The 14,453-nt window shown below is 45.3% G+C and overlaps 1 protein-coding gene across 14 annotated transcripts in view; it reads right to left on the bottom strand.

Annotated features, from left to right (window-relative positions):
- Positions 1-1,054: 1,054 nt before the first annotated feature.
- The window catches only part of ADCK1 (aarF domain containing kinase 1), a 153,166-nt gene continuing 139,767 nt past the window's right edge, over positions 1,055-14,453 (bottom strand). For 9 of the 14 annotated variants that reach the window (XR_004348326.1, XR_004348313.1, XR_004348317.1 and 6 more), the window contains 4 exons: positions 13,853-14,034; positions 13,195-13,262; positions 3,784-4,793; positions 1,055-3,659 (listed from right to left, as the gene is read on the bottom strand). The gene's annotated coding sequence lies outside the window, so the exon portion shown is untranslated. Of the gene's footprint in view, positions 4,794-11,093; positions 12,225-13,194; positions 13,263-13,852; positions 14,035-14,453 lie in introns of those variants that run through there. The other 5 variants (XR_004348316.1, XR_004348318.1, XR_004348319.1 and 2 more) reach the window with 5 other exon arrangements.

Genomic DNA, 14,453 nt, shown 5'->3' with positions numbered 1-14,453 from the left:
CCTAAGTGTCCATTAACAGACGAATGGATAAAGAAGATGTGGCACATGTATACAATGGAATATTACTCGGCCGTAAAAATAAAGTGAAATTAGTTATTTGTAGTGAGGTGGATGGACCTAGAGTCTATCATACAGAGTGAAGTAAGTCAGAAAGAGAAAAACAAATACCGTATGCTAACACATATATATGGAATCTAAAAAAAAATGGTTCTGAAGAACCTAGGGGCAGGACAGGAGTAAAGATTCAGACGTAGAGAATGGACTTGAGGACACGGGGAGGGGGAAGGGTAAGCTGGGACGAAGTGAGAGAGTGGCACAGACATATATACACTACCAAATGTAAAATAGATAGCTAGTGGGAGGCAGCCGCATAGCACAGGGAGATCATCTCGGTGCTTTGCGATGACCTAGAGAGGTGGGATAGGGAGGGTGGAAGGGAGGCGCAAGAGGAAGGGGATATGGGGATATAGGTATACATATAACTGATTCATTTTTATACAGCAGAAACTAATACAACATTGTAAAGCAATTATACTCCAATAAAGATGTTAAAAAAAAAAAAAGGAAGAAGACATACTCTCACCAGTCCAATCAACATCATACTGGAAATTGTAGTTAATGTAACTAGGCAAGAAAAAGAAATAAAATACCTACAGATTGGAAAGGAAGAAATAAAAATGTCTTTATTCACAAACATAATTTTCTAAATATAGAGTCCTGAGAAATCGACAATAACAACAGTAAAATTCATAGAAACAGTAAGTGAGTTTAACAAGGTCACAGGCCACCAGTTCAAGGTTCAACTCACAAAAATCAATCATAGTTTTTTTTTTTTTTTTTTTTTTTTTTTTTGGCAGCACTGGGTCTTCATTGCTGTGCGCGGGCTTTCTCCAGTTGTGGCGAGCGGGGGCTATTCTTCATTGTGGTGTGAGGGCTTCTCATTGTGGTGGCTTCTCTTGTTGCAGAGCACAGGCTCTAGGCATGCGGGCTTCAGTAGTTGTGGCTAGCGAGGTCAGTAGTTGTGGCTCACAGGTTCTAGAGCACAGGCTCAGTAGTTGTGGCACGTGGGCTTTGTTGCTCCACGGCATGTGGGATTTTCCCAACCAGGGCTCAAACCCATTTCCCCTGCATTGGCAGGCAGATTCTTAACAACTGCGCCACCAGGGAAGCCCCAATCATAGTTTTAGACACTAGTAAAAATACATACCATTTTCATATTTCATATTCAAGAAAAATAAAATACTTACGTATAAACCTAACAAAATATGCATGGGACCTGTGAGTTGAAAAAACTACAAAATGCTGATGACAGAATTCAAATTTGGCCTAAATAAATGACAAAACATACTATGCTCACAGACTGGAAAGCTCAGTATAGTAAAGATATTCATTTTTCCCAGATTGATCTATAGATTCATATAATTTCAGTCAAAGTTCCAGCAGGATTTTTTTTATAGAATTGGGCAAGCTAATTCTAAAATTTATATGGAAAAGCAAAGAAACTAGAATAGCGCTATGGACTGAATGTTTGTGTACCCCTAAAATTCATATGCTGAAACCCTAAGCCTCAGTGTGATGGTATTTGGAGATAGAGCTTTGGGGAGGTCATGAGAGTGGAGCCTTCATAATGGAATTACTGCCCTTATAAGAACAGGCAAGAGAGAGTTTGCTTCCTCTCTCTTTCTTCCATGTGAAGAATACAGCAAGAAGGCAGCCAGCTATGAAATAAGAGGAGGGCTCTCACCAGCCATGTTGACACCCTGATCTCAAACTTCCTACCTCCAGAACTGAAAAATAAATGTTTGTTGTTTAAGTCACTCATTCTGTGGCATTCTGTTTTAGCAGCCCAAACTGATGAAGACAAATAGCTAAACCAATCTTGGAAAATGGAGAGTAAGGTTGGAGAAGTCACACTACCCGAATTTTAATACTCTCTGTAAAGCTACAGTAGTCAAGACATGGAATTAGCAAAGAAATAGACATGCGCATATCAATGAAACAGAACAGGGTCCCAAAATAGCCCCATACAAATATGACCAACTCATTTTTTTTTTTTTTTTTACAAAAGTGCAAAAGCCATTCAATGGGGAAAGGACAGTCTTTTCAGAAAATGGTACTGGAACAACTGGACATCCATATGCTAAAAAAAAAAACTGAACTTCAACTTAAATTTCACACTGTATACAAAAATTAACTCAACTGGATCATATATCTAAATATAAAACTACAAAACTTGTGGAAGACATGGGCAAAATCTTTGAGATTAAAGTTAGGCAAAACATTCTTAGATATGACACAAAGTATAATGCATAAAAGAAAAAAACTGAAATTCAGATTTCTTCAAAACTAGAAACTTTGGTCTGCAGAAGACACTGTTAAGAGAGTGAAAAGACAAGCTACAGACTGGAAGAAAATATTTTCAAATCACGTGTTCAACAAAGGGCTTGTATCCAGAATATATAAAGAATTCTCAAAACTCAGCAACAGGAAAACAAGTAGCACAATTTAAAAATGGGCAAAGGACTGAAATAAACACTTCATCAAAGAGGATATATGGATGTCAAAAAAATGTTCAACATTATTAACCATTAGGAAAATGCAAATTAAAATCATAGTGACATACCGCTACACACATTAAATGGCTAAAATAAACTTTTAAATACCCAAAATGCCAAGTACTGATTAAAATATGGACTAACTAGAACTCTCCCACCTTGCTGATAGGAATGTAAAATGGTGTGGCCACTCCAGAAAGCAGCTTGGCAACTTCTTATAAAGTTAAACGTACACTTACCATATGACCCAGCAATCCAACTTCTAATTATTTACCCTAAGAAATGAAAACCCAAGTTCACACAAAAACCTGAACACAAATGTTTATAGTGGTTTTATTCATTATTGCCCCAAACTGGAGGCAACCTAACTATCCTTCAAAAGGTGAATGGATTAACAAACTGTGGAACAACCGTACAGTGGAATATCAACCACTCAGCAATAAAAACGAACAGATTTTAATACACACAACAACTTGAATGAATCTCTAAGGTATTATGCTGAATGAAAAAGCCAGTTTCAAAGGGTGATCTACTATATGATTCCCTTTCTATGACATTCTCGAAAACACAAAACTATAGTGATGGCAAACAGACAAGTCAGTGGCACAGGCTGGAGGTGAGAAAACAATGTGACTAGAAGGAGCTAGCATGAGGGAGCACTGTTTTAATTATGGTGGTGGTTACATAAATCCATATATGTGTCAAAATTAATAGAATCGTATACACACAAAACATTAATTTTACTATATAATAATTTTTAAATAAAAATTTAAAAATAAATACTAACCTATGAGACAGACAAGCTATACCAACTCAAAGCTAAGAATACATCGTTTTGCAGTCCCTTCCCTGATCCTTGCAAATAGTTTGCAAGATTCTCTCAGGCTGTGAGCTACCACAATACGTTGAGCTTCAGGGTTCAGGAGCCAACCTGGGGCAGATTGCTACCCTATTTGAGCACCCAACCATTGGGTTCTCAAGAATTTTAGCAAATAAATTAATTGGAAGATGATTCTTAGGATTAAATAATGATTCTTCACTTACCAAAAGGTTCCTTTGCAACGAGAACTGTCTAGTCCCCTTCAGTCTGTAGAGATTGCAGACCTAATAATGGCAAACAAATAAAAAACCTAAAACAATGGAAACCACTGCTTATTGAACTGAAGTGATGCCCTACACAGTCTTAAAATTAGTAGGTAAAGCAATGAGAAAACTGAATGAAATTTACCAATATTTGAGGTACACAAAAAATTTTAAATCCAGCCATTGTCTGCAAGATGTATTCAATAGTCGCTTGACCCAGCATGCAATGCATTACAGGCACAGTGGTTGGAGAATCATCATCTAAAGTCTGAATTGCCTTCTCCCCAAAACAGAAAGAGAAAAGTGGAGTTATCTCACTTCTCTGCTCCTTTTCCCAGCCTCTCTCTTTCATCATTATTCCCAAGGAGGAAATATTACAAACCTACTGTCAAGACTCTGCAGAGAAATTGGAGAAGCTTTCAGGCCTCTGTCCAGAAGACCCTCTGACTATCTTATATAATTCTCCCATCAAACCATGAAATAGGTACTTATATTGTTTACGAATGCTTTTGGCTGCAAGGAACAGAATAATCAATTCACAGCAACATTAACAAACAAGGGTTCATTTTTCTCACGTGAAACTTGGGCAGTTAGGCTTTGTTTTAGCTGCTCCACGATGGAGGACCCTGAATAGGTGTCTCCACATTCTCCTGGTCTCTTGGGAATAAAATTGCTGCCAAAGCCATAGCATTTCCATTGTAGGAAGCAGGGGGCAGCATGAGCGAGGGGGGGTTCCTCCCACCAACCAACTTCACGTCAAGAAGGAAGCAGGTGGCAGACAGAATAGAGAGATACTCTTTGTCTGCCTTCTCATATCAGGGAGGGAAGATGCCAGAACTACCCCCAAAATATTCCCTTTTCATCTCATTGGCCAGAACTGATCACATGTTCACTCTAGGATCAGGACCTAGGCCCACCTCCCCAGAAATCATGGGAAGTGGCCAGGAGGGCCAGTAGAGATTGCTCTGCTAATGACTATGCAAGTCTTAGAAGAGAGAACAGAGCAAGAGTCCCACTGTGGATCAGCATCTGGGTCATCCTGCACCTGCTTACCTGATGGCAGGGGAGAGCATGTCTATGAAATCTCCATCTTCCTGTGGCTCTGTCTTCCTTGGCCTCTCCCCACTGGCCTCCATCTTCCTCTTTGAAGAGGCCCTTAGAAACCATCCAGGGGAACAGAGCTGGGTAAGGGAGCTGGGTTGGAAATTCTGCCCCTCTGGCTTGCTCCCTGACCCAGCCACTCTGGGCTGCTTCCTTGGCCCTGTTCAGTTTGCTCATCTTCTCCCTGCTGATTTTCCTAGGGACCCTGATATCCAAAATAACTCAAAAGTCACCATATGTGACTCTAATGCATACATATCCTCCCTTAAATGAGGGCTGCAGACTGTATTTATTTCAATGAGAAAACAAATTAGCAGGTAATAAATTGTCCCTCTTTTTCTGTGTTCCTAGTGGGCCCCACAATTAGCAAGAACCAACTGTCACATTAATTTCACTGTCAGGGACCAGAGCTAACGGTGACATCAAACTGTTCACTAGCCTGGGTGGGAGGTAGGCACACCTGTGGCCCTGAAGTGGACCAGTGGGGAAAGGGAAGTGGACACTATTCATGAACAGGTCCCATGTCAAATCCTACTGTGTTTTTTTCTGGGCTGTTTCCCAAGAGGAGAGAGCTGGGTCTCTAAAAACTTAAAGGCGTTATGGTTTCGGGCACAGGCACAAATAGATTTTCCAACACTGGTTATGTTCTCAACACACCGCTGGTACCTCCATCCCTGTTTCAGGAGGTCTTGTAGGGAAAGAGCATCTTGTTGTGTTTAAGTAATGGTCTCTCCGTTCCAAAAGAATTTCTGCGACATTATTGAGTGGGACAAGGAAGGATTAGCAAGTCCGCAGATTATCTGAGCAATAAAGATATACTGCCATAGGCCTTTTCATTCGGAACTCAGTCTTGGTCAATATCAACATCTTATGGCAAGTCGATAAATCCCGGTATCAACCGCCGTGGAAGAAGTGTCAACACCTGCTGCCGGCAACTTAGTTTATGGTGAATCAAGACCTTGAACGAGGCTTTAAATTTGCTGATGCCTTTTTCTGTGGGGTTTGGTTTGTCGCGGCTCACCCAGCCAGATCGATTCGATGCGTCGTGCTGGGGAAGAGGAAAAGGTTTGTGGCTCTCAGAGTATTAGCAAGTTCATTTCACACTGATGCTGTGACAGAGGCCAGGGGAGGGTTTACAGAGGAGGCATTCATCAAGCTGGCTGGTCGTCCACGACATCCCTCAGGCTTGGAGCAGAGAGACAGGGAAGGCGGGCGCTGATGGCTGGCAGTTCATAGGGAGAGTTGTGGCTTTCTTTGAGAGAGGACATGTAGTGAAAAGGGGATGGGATCTGGAGGCTCTCATCAGAGGCTTCTCCCAGGCCAGGAAAGGAGCCAGCTCTCAGGAGCTGTTTGGGTCTAAGGGCATTTTTCCCTTCCCGGAGAGTCTGCGGCAGACTGACTGCAAAAATGGCCCTAATTCTCCATCCTTCCCACACCACTTGCAATGTGACCTGGTAGTTCTTCTCATCAAGAAGTTGAAACTATTTCCCTGTTCTTTAAATCTAGGCTTCCTTGTAAGTTCCTCTGACCAACGGAATGTAGGCAGCAACATATCAGCTCCAAACTAGGCCTCTAGAGGCCTCACCTACTCCCCTCTCCCTCTCCCTCTCCCTCTTCCACTCTCCACAACCCCCCTTTCTCCCTCCCCTGTCATGAGAACACCATCAGCTAGCCTTCTGGAGGGGAGAGAGCATGTGGCGAAGAGCCAAGTCTCCCCAGCTGAGGTCATTCTGAACCAATCAGCCTCCAGCCAACCTGACCACAGATGCTGAGCCCAGCTGAGCCCAGCCCAGATCAGCAGAGCCATAAGCCTGTGAGCAATGATAAATGGTTATTGTTTCAAGTCAGTGAGGTTTGGGGGATTTTTTTTTGTGTTTTTTGGGTTTTTTTTGGTGGGGGATGTTTTTTTTATGTAGCATTATTATGTCAATAGATAATTGATACATGGTTCATCCAATTGTTTTAGTAACCAAAGCAATGCCCCAGGAGAAATCACCCCAGGCCCTGAACTTCAGGGTTCCTGACTCTCTGAGGACCACAGTTCTACAAAACTGGCCTAAAAACCTGAAGTCTGTATATACTATGTACATGCAACAAAAACCCCACCAAAGCCAAGTCCATGCCTTCCCCCCAAAATACTGACAGCAAAAGGCCATACACATTTCCCCAATTTAACTTAATCTTAGGGGTAAATGTAATGATCTCCAAGACAACAGGCCAGCTCTAGCTCCAGGACTCTGAACAACACTTTCTTTTTTTCTGGAATGGATAGACAAATACCAGCTAGCCTCCACCTCCCCACACAGCCTCCCTAAGTCAGTGAAATATTTTGTGTAAAATGGTAAAATTTCTACTGTTCCTATAATAAACTACCACAAATTTAGTGTCTTCAACAATATATTATCTGCTTGTTCTAGAGGTCAAAGTCAGACATGGGTCTCAGTGAGCTAAAATCAATGTGGTGTCAGGGCTGCCTTCCCCTCTGGAAGTTCTAGGGGAGAATCTGTACCTTATCTTTCCAGCTTCTAGAGGTTGCCCTCATTCCTTAGCTCATGGCCCTTTCCCCCATCTTCAAAGTCAGCAACAATGGATTGAGTCCTTCTCATGTCACATCTCTCTGACCTACTCTCCTGCCTCACTATTCTACCTTTAAGGACTCAGGTTATTAAATTGGACAATCCAATAATCCAAGATAATATCACCATCTCAAAATCTTACCCTTAACCATATCTTCAAACTCCCGTTTGCATTATAAAGTAATGTAGTTACAGTTTCCAGGGATTAGGACATAGACATCTTTGAGGGCCATTATTCTGCCTCCCACAATTTCACTGTGATTTTGTATAATAAAGATTGAAAGACAGGAAGCTTTTGTTTTCTCAGACATCTCCATAGAACTGAGGGGCCTACACCTGGAATTCTATAAAATGGGATCATGTTATAAAAGAAGGGAGAGATGGAAATGAACCAAGATCAATAGTATCCCCCTAATTCACCCACAAAGTTGCAGGGCATCCTACCCTCCATGAAATGGTGATCTCACTACTGAGGAAGCAGTAATTCAAGGGCAGGGTTAGATAGCTTTATTCTACAAGGAACACAGCTCTTCAGGATGTCATAACCCTGAACAGAACTGCCAGAAAACTGTTGACACCTCTCGTGGCAATTCCAGAAAGGCCATTCAGGAGCCATGGCAGACTCTGAAACCAACGAGGTTCTTTCCCCACTTACTGAACCCTGTGCTAATAGTGAGGGGTTGCAGAGATGGATCTGAAGAGATTCTGCCTGCAAAGGGCTTACAGACTAGAGATTATACAGAACAGGCATTTTAAATAAATGACGGTTGCAATTTTTAGAAGAGAAAGCATCACAAGAAATAAACAGATAAAATGTGATGAAAGTTCGGAGCAAGAGAAGATGGGAAGAGTGCAGAGTGGATAGGAAGAAAAGGAGAAAAAGAATAAGCTGGGAAGGCATTCTGGAAGAATTTAAGGAAACACAATATAAATTAAAGTTATAAACTTTATGGTTTAAGCTGGGGTAGACAAACTTTTTCTGCAAAGGGGCAAATAGTAAATAGTTTAGGCTTTGCCGGTCATATGGTCTCTGTTGCAACTACTTAACTCTTCTGATGTAGTGCAAAAGCAGCTAAGTAAGCATGTGAACATGGCTGGGTTCCAATAAAACTTTATAAAAAGAGATGGGCCAAATCTGGCAGATCCCCATTTTAAGCCATGCCGTAGGCATCCAGTAGCGTAATCGTGAAAGGATTTATGGAAGATGTAATGCTTTGGTTAAGCTTTGGTGAATGCACAGGACTTGAATGTGAAAGAAGAACAATCAAGAAGAAGGTAAAATTAACAGTCTTTACGGGATATTGAAGAGACCAAGTCCTTAAGAGTTTCAGATAGAGGATTTTGTATGGGGGAAATACTTGAAACACAACTAGTTTGAGTAGAGGTACTTTATGGAGAGCCTAGATAGGCAAGTAAAGAAGTTTTGATGTAAGACGATGGGAATTAGGAAGCCGTGGATAGGCTTTGACCTGGTAAATTATGGCATGCAAATATTTTTCAAATCACTAAGTTCAAGGATTGGCGTCTAGGGCCATACAAGCGCACGAAGCAGAGGTCCTGAAGATTGTCCCTACAGGATTAAAAGCTCGCCCTTTAATCCCCAGCCAACAACTGGTCATGATGTCACCTGTTTCCACACACAATTGGAGCTGGTCTGCACCTCACACAGAGCTGGGCCCGGATTCCCAGAAGATTCAAGGTGCCCATTAGGGTCTGAGCTTGGTTTCCCCGAAGCACTGGGCGTTTCTGCCTTCCTGTCCTCTGCGAAGAGGGCTCTCCCTCCACCTCTTCCCCTGCTCTCTGCTCTGCCTCCTCCACCCCAGAGCCTTCTTGCTGCTGTGAATCGCATGTTATAACAAATGAGTTACCGAAGGCTCCAACAAGCTGCTCGTCGTTAACCCCAGCAGGAGAAAAGCAGCCACGACCTGGAGCTGGGACCTTGTTAGAGTTGGTAATGAGGTAACGGGAAAATATTTCTGCCTGATTAGAATCCCTAATGAGCTGCTGACAACGGTGAGCAGAGAAAGGCCAGCTTCTAGCTCTCTCCCCATCCCCTCCCACACCTCTCCCTGCTCCCAAGCAGCACTCCAGACGGGAAAGGGTTCTTTGCCAGCAGTTAAAACCATAAAGAACAAACACAAAGCAGCCCCAGAAACTCCCTTTCCATCCCTCTTCTCCCTCTCCCTAGGAGGATATACCTCCATCTTATTCATTTTTCCATGCATACGGACCGCTGCCACCTGCTAACACCCTAACGATGCCACCTGGACCATACATAATTGGTCACAGGTGCCCCATGGGTCCTGGCAAGGTCCTCACTCAGAAAGAAATAGAAATGCAGGAGCCACTGGAAACATGAGGCCACAGGCCAAATTCCCACAGCAACCAGTCAGAGCCAATTCTCCAATGCAAAGGATTTTGCTTGCGTTCAATTCAGAGAATATTCTGATATCCCCAGTTTCTTCTAGTTGACTGATTTTAGAAAGCATCTGGATTAGCTCCAGAGTGAATTGATTCACCACAATAGTGATTTTTAGAAGGAAAATAAAAACTCACAACATATTTTGGAGGTAGTTCATGGTTCAGTAAAAAAATAATATTTGGGTTCAGTTTGGGGTTCAGGTTGTGCTTATGGTCAAGTTCCTGTGTCAGAGGGACTTGAATTTTTAAAGCTTACGAGATATTTATGTAGTCCTGGATTATGAATTCAAAGGAAGAGAAGATATGTTGCTGTAGTAAGAAAAGAAAGTATTCCAGGATTTGGTAAAATCCGCCTTGGGGTGCCTGTGAGTTCTGTTTGTGGGATACAGCCCAGTCTGGCTCCTCTACCGGGCAAGGCAGCTCCCACTTCATTTCTAAGGGACCCCACCACTACCAAGGTCCCTTTGCTGTGCCCACACAGAAGCAGGCTTTGGCTGTATTCTAAATCACAAAGCATTTGACGTTTTAGCTACCATTAAGCAAATCACACCAGAGCAGTGGTCCTCAAGCTTGGTTGTACATTGTTATCTCCCAGGGAGTTTAAAAAAAATGAGGATGCCAGGGTCCACCCTCAGAGATGTTGATTTAATTGGTCTGGAGTATGGCTTGGGTGTTGGGACTTTTAAGTGTGCTTCTAGAGCTGAGAGCTACTGGTCTAGTGTACTGCTTCTCAAACTTCAATGTATATATGGATAGCTTGGGCTCTTGTAAAAATGAAGGTTCTGATTCAATAGGTCTTGGATAGACCTGAGATTCTACATTTCCAGCAAGCTCCCATGCTGCTGGTCCTTGGACCACTTTGACTAGAAACGATCTAGCATATCATCCTGAAGTGCTATTATATTTATTAGACACTATATTTGCCAGAACTCAGTCAACCACAATCAGTAGAAATCCAACTCAAACTGGAATAATCGAAAGGAGGAATTCATTGGTACAAATAAGTGGGGAAATCCAGGGGTGGGGCTGGCTTTAGGCATGGATATATCCGGGAGCTCAAATTATGTCACTAGGACCTTCTGTTTCTATTTTTGCTTTCCCTGGTGGTGCAGTGGTTAAGAGTCTGCCTGCCAACGCACGGGACATGGGTTCAAGCCCTGGTCTGGGAAGATCCCACATGCTGCGGAGCAACTAAGCCCGTGTGCCACAACTACTGAGCCTGCGCTCTAGAACGCACGAGCCACAACTACTGAAGCCCGTGTGCCTAGAGCCCGTGCTCCACAACAAGAGAAGCCACCGCATGAGAAGCCCGCGCGCCGCAATGAAGAGTAGCCCCCGCTCACTGCAACTAGAGAAAGCCCGCGCACAGCAACAAAGACCCAGTGCAGCCAAAAATAAATAAATAAATAAAAATTTTTTTAAATGTAAAATATTTTTGCTTTCCCTTTAGTGTGCTCCATTTTCAGTCAGGCTCTCTCCATGCGGCATCAAAGATGTTCCAAACAGTTCCAGACTTACCTCACCCACACAGTTAGCAAAGCCAGAGAAAAGAGCGTGCCACTGTCTCCGTCACCATCCACACTGGCCCCTGAATATGACTCATAATCCCCACTGCTGGACAGGGACGGGCAGAGCTCCATAGTTAATAGCCTCACCTGAAACACAGGTATTGGGGAATGACAGTTTCTCAAGGGAGGGATGGAGAGCAAACCACAAAGGAGCTGATGTTCCCCATGAGCACCACAGTTACGTGCCAGAAGCTCTTCGGATGTTCTCTGCCACCTCCCCTTCTCTTGCTGTTGGCTCTCACCCACCATGACTCTTCTCTGCTCTTCACAAATGGGAAGGGCCTCCCTATTCCTCAGCAATCTGTCCCTTATAGAGTCTCTCCAGTCAGATGCTCACAACTGGGTGAACAGAAGCCAAGGAAGTCCTTAAAACTCCAACTTCCTACATCTCTCCTGACCTCCAGGACCAGAACAGGAAGAGGGCCACAGAACAGACAGTGCTTTAGAGATAGAAAAAACGTTCAGAGATCATGTTGAATCCCTCCATTTTACAGATGGGAACACTGAGGCTCAGAGTAGCTGAGTAACTTGTCTGAGAATACTCAGCAAAGACTGGCAGAGCCACAGCCTAAATTCAGGTTTTCATTTCTGTCAGTCACCAGGAAACTGACCCAAGCTGTCAGAAACAGAGGGACTGGTCGCCGACTAACTCAGTATTGGGTTTGTTTTGATGCTAAATGCGCCACTGGCCGGAACCAGTCCACAGCACCACTCTCCGGGCCCCAGCGTCCGCGGGAGTGGCGACACTGGCAGGGATGCTGCAACCGAGGACGGCCTCACTCCACGGGACCTCGCCCGCCAGTCTACCAGCCGCCGTGCCCTTGCCCTGGCCGAGGCTGCACCAGCTCTCCCGGCCGTAATGATCCGTGACCGCATCCAGACTCCTGGGACGCTTGACCTTCCTTTGCAAACACAAGGGCCTGGGGAGAGAGGGGGAGGGAAGCAGGTGGAGCCTGGGCCTGGCTGGGGGAGCCTCCCCCAACCCTGGCCCCCAGCAGGGACCCCAGCAGTGCTGCCCCCTGCAGGCATCTGCCCAGGTGAGGCGGGCCAAGGAAGCGGGCAGCAGGATCGCATGTGGGAAAGGACTGACACACGGACACACACACACACACACACACACACAGAGTCTCGGCCATGACTTGGGCCCAGCCACCCGTCCTGCCAATCCACCCCCCTCCCCAGGTTGGAGGCAGCGGGAAGACTTGCCAAACTCCAGCTACCGCCCCTCATGCCACTCCCCAACTCCGAAAACCCCAGGCTGCTGGCCAACAAGAAAGCAGAGGGTCCCATGGCAAATTTCTTATGGAAGTGGGGCTGCCCCTACCTCCTACAAAGATGCTGGGAATTGTGGCCAAGAGATGGGGCAGCTCTCAGCTCCAGAGTGGGTTCCAGGGGTGTGCAGTGCAGGGAGAGGCTGCCCAGCCCCTAAACTGTCACAGTCAGGTTGATTTTACCTTCAAGTTTCCATCACCTCCATCCCAACCTTCACCCACCCTGTCCAGCCATCATCCAGCTAACCCTGTGTGGTTTTCTGCTTTGCTCTTCTCACTGCCCAATGTTATATATTTGTTTGTTGTCTCTCCCTCACCTGACCCCATTCACTGCTACATACTCAGCACCTACAATGGTACCTGGCCTGCAAAAGACAATAATTGTGACGGACGCCATGATAGCAATAGCCTCAGCTGAAGAGAGCTGCCCTTCCCAGGTTGGCCCACATCCCTGGACTGATGGAGGTCCAGCATCTAGGCCCGACCTAGGACAACTCTGTAGGTCAGGTCTAGCTCCAGAGCGCCCTTTGGGGTTGACTGCGGCTGTGTGGTTCCCCTTTGCCCACTCCTGTGTCTGTTCCCTCCTTTCCACAGGTGTTGGTGCAAGGACACTCCTTACCGTCGTGCTCGATAAACTCAGCCTCAGTGCCCACTTCCCAGGGAGCCAGAGCACAGCAGTACATATCTCTGGAATGAAAATGGACAGAGAGAGAGGAAAAAAGAAAGAGCTTTGACTTTCTACTGTTGTTCACCATCCATATCCCCAAAGTACCTCAAATCTGCCTATTTCTCTCCCCGTCCAATGCCACCACCATAATTAAAGCCACCACTCTCTCTTGTTTGGAGCCCTGTATCTCCTCTGGAACGGACGCTGTGAGGCCCACCCCAGACCCTCTATCTAGCATCCCCTGAACACAGCTGCAGCCGTGGTGGTGGGTTGCCAAGAGGCTGGCAGCTTCCCTCCTCAAGCAGCTCCCCTGCTTTCTCCCAGGGCTTTCTGACACAGCACAGCAGCTTGCTCGGCCCAGAGCAGGGCAGCCCGGAGTGTTAGGAATCTTACGGCCCCCCAGGGACACTCCGCAAGAATCACAGATGACCACCCATCCCCACTCCTCGGAAGGACAATGCTGAGGCATATTCCGCAAGATTCCTCAGAGGTCCCCAATGGGATTCAGCCCCTCCATTCACTACCCCAACTTTTCTTCTCAGTTCCCCCCACTCCCTCACTTGTGCTTCCCAAGTAGAAACTAGCAGCACCTAAATCCTTGTCTCAGTACCTGCTTTGGGGGGAATCCAAACTGGGCGAGCCTCCTGACTGACTCCTGGGCTTCTGCTCTTGCTACTTTGAGCTTCTAAAGACAGCACTGCAGAGCCTTCCAGGTTCTTCCAGGCCACAGGGACTTCGCTGTGTGGTTCAGTCTATTCTTTCATTCAGCAACTCTTTGTTGAGTGCCTACTGCTTCAGACATTGGGGTACACAGCAAAGCAAAGTCAAAAATCCTTCCCCTCCTGGAGCTGACATCCCTCCCACTCCTCCCCAAGTCCCTTCTCACCAGATGCTTGCTTCTCTTGCCTCACTCCTATTTACCATTTAAGTCTCAGCTTGTAAAGCATGGCCTGTGTTCATTCAGGAAGGTCTCCAAACCCTGCCTTCTCCATGCACTCTTCTTCCACCAGGGTGAGAGAGCTCCCCTGCCCTACTCCAGAGCCAGGTGCACCACCTGTCTTAGTCTGCTTGGCTGCCATACGAAATACTATAGATTGTGTGGCTTAAACAACAGAAGTTTATCTCTCACAATTCTAGAGGCTTGGGGAATCCAAGATCAAGGTGCCAGCAGATTGGCTTCCTAGGGACAGCTTACTTTCTCTATGTCCTCA

The sequence above is a fragment of the Phocoena sinus genome, chromosome 2 (assembly GCF_008692025.1).
Source record: "Phocoena sinus isolate mPhoSin1 chromosome 2, mPhoSin1.pri, whole genome shotgun sequence".
NCBI lineage: Eukaryota > Metazoa > Chordata > Mammalia > Artiodactyla > Phocoenidae > Phocoena > Phocoena sinus.
Note: the sequence above shows the minus strand (reverse complement) of the source record. Positions and strands in the feature narration are given on the sequence as shown.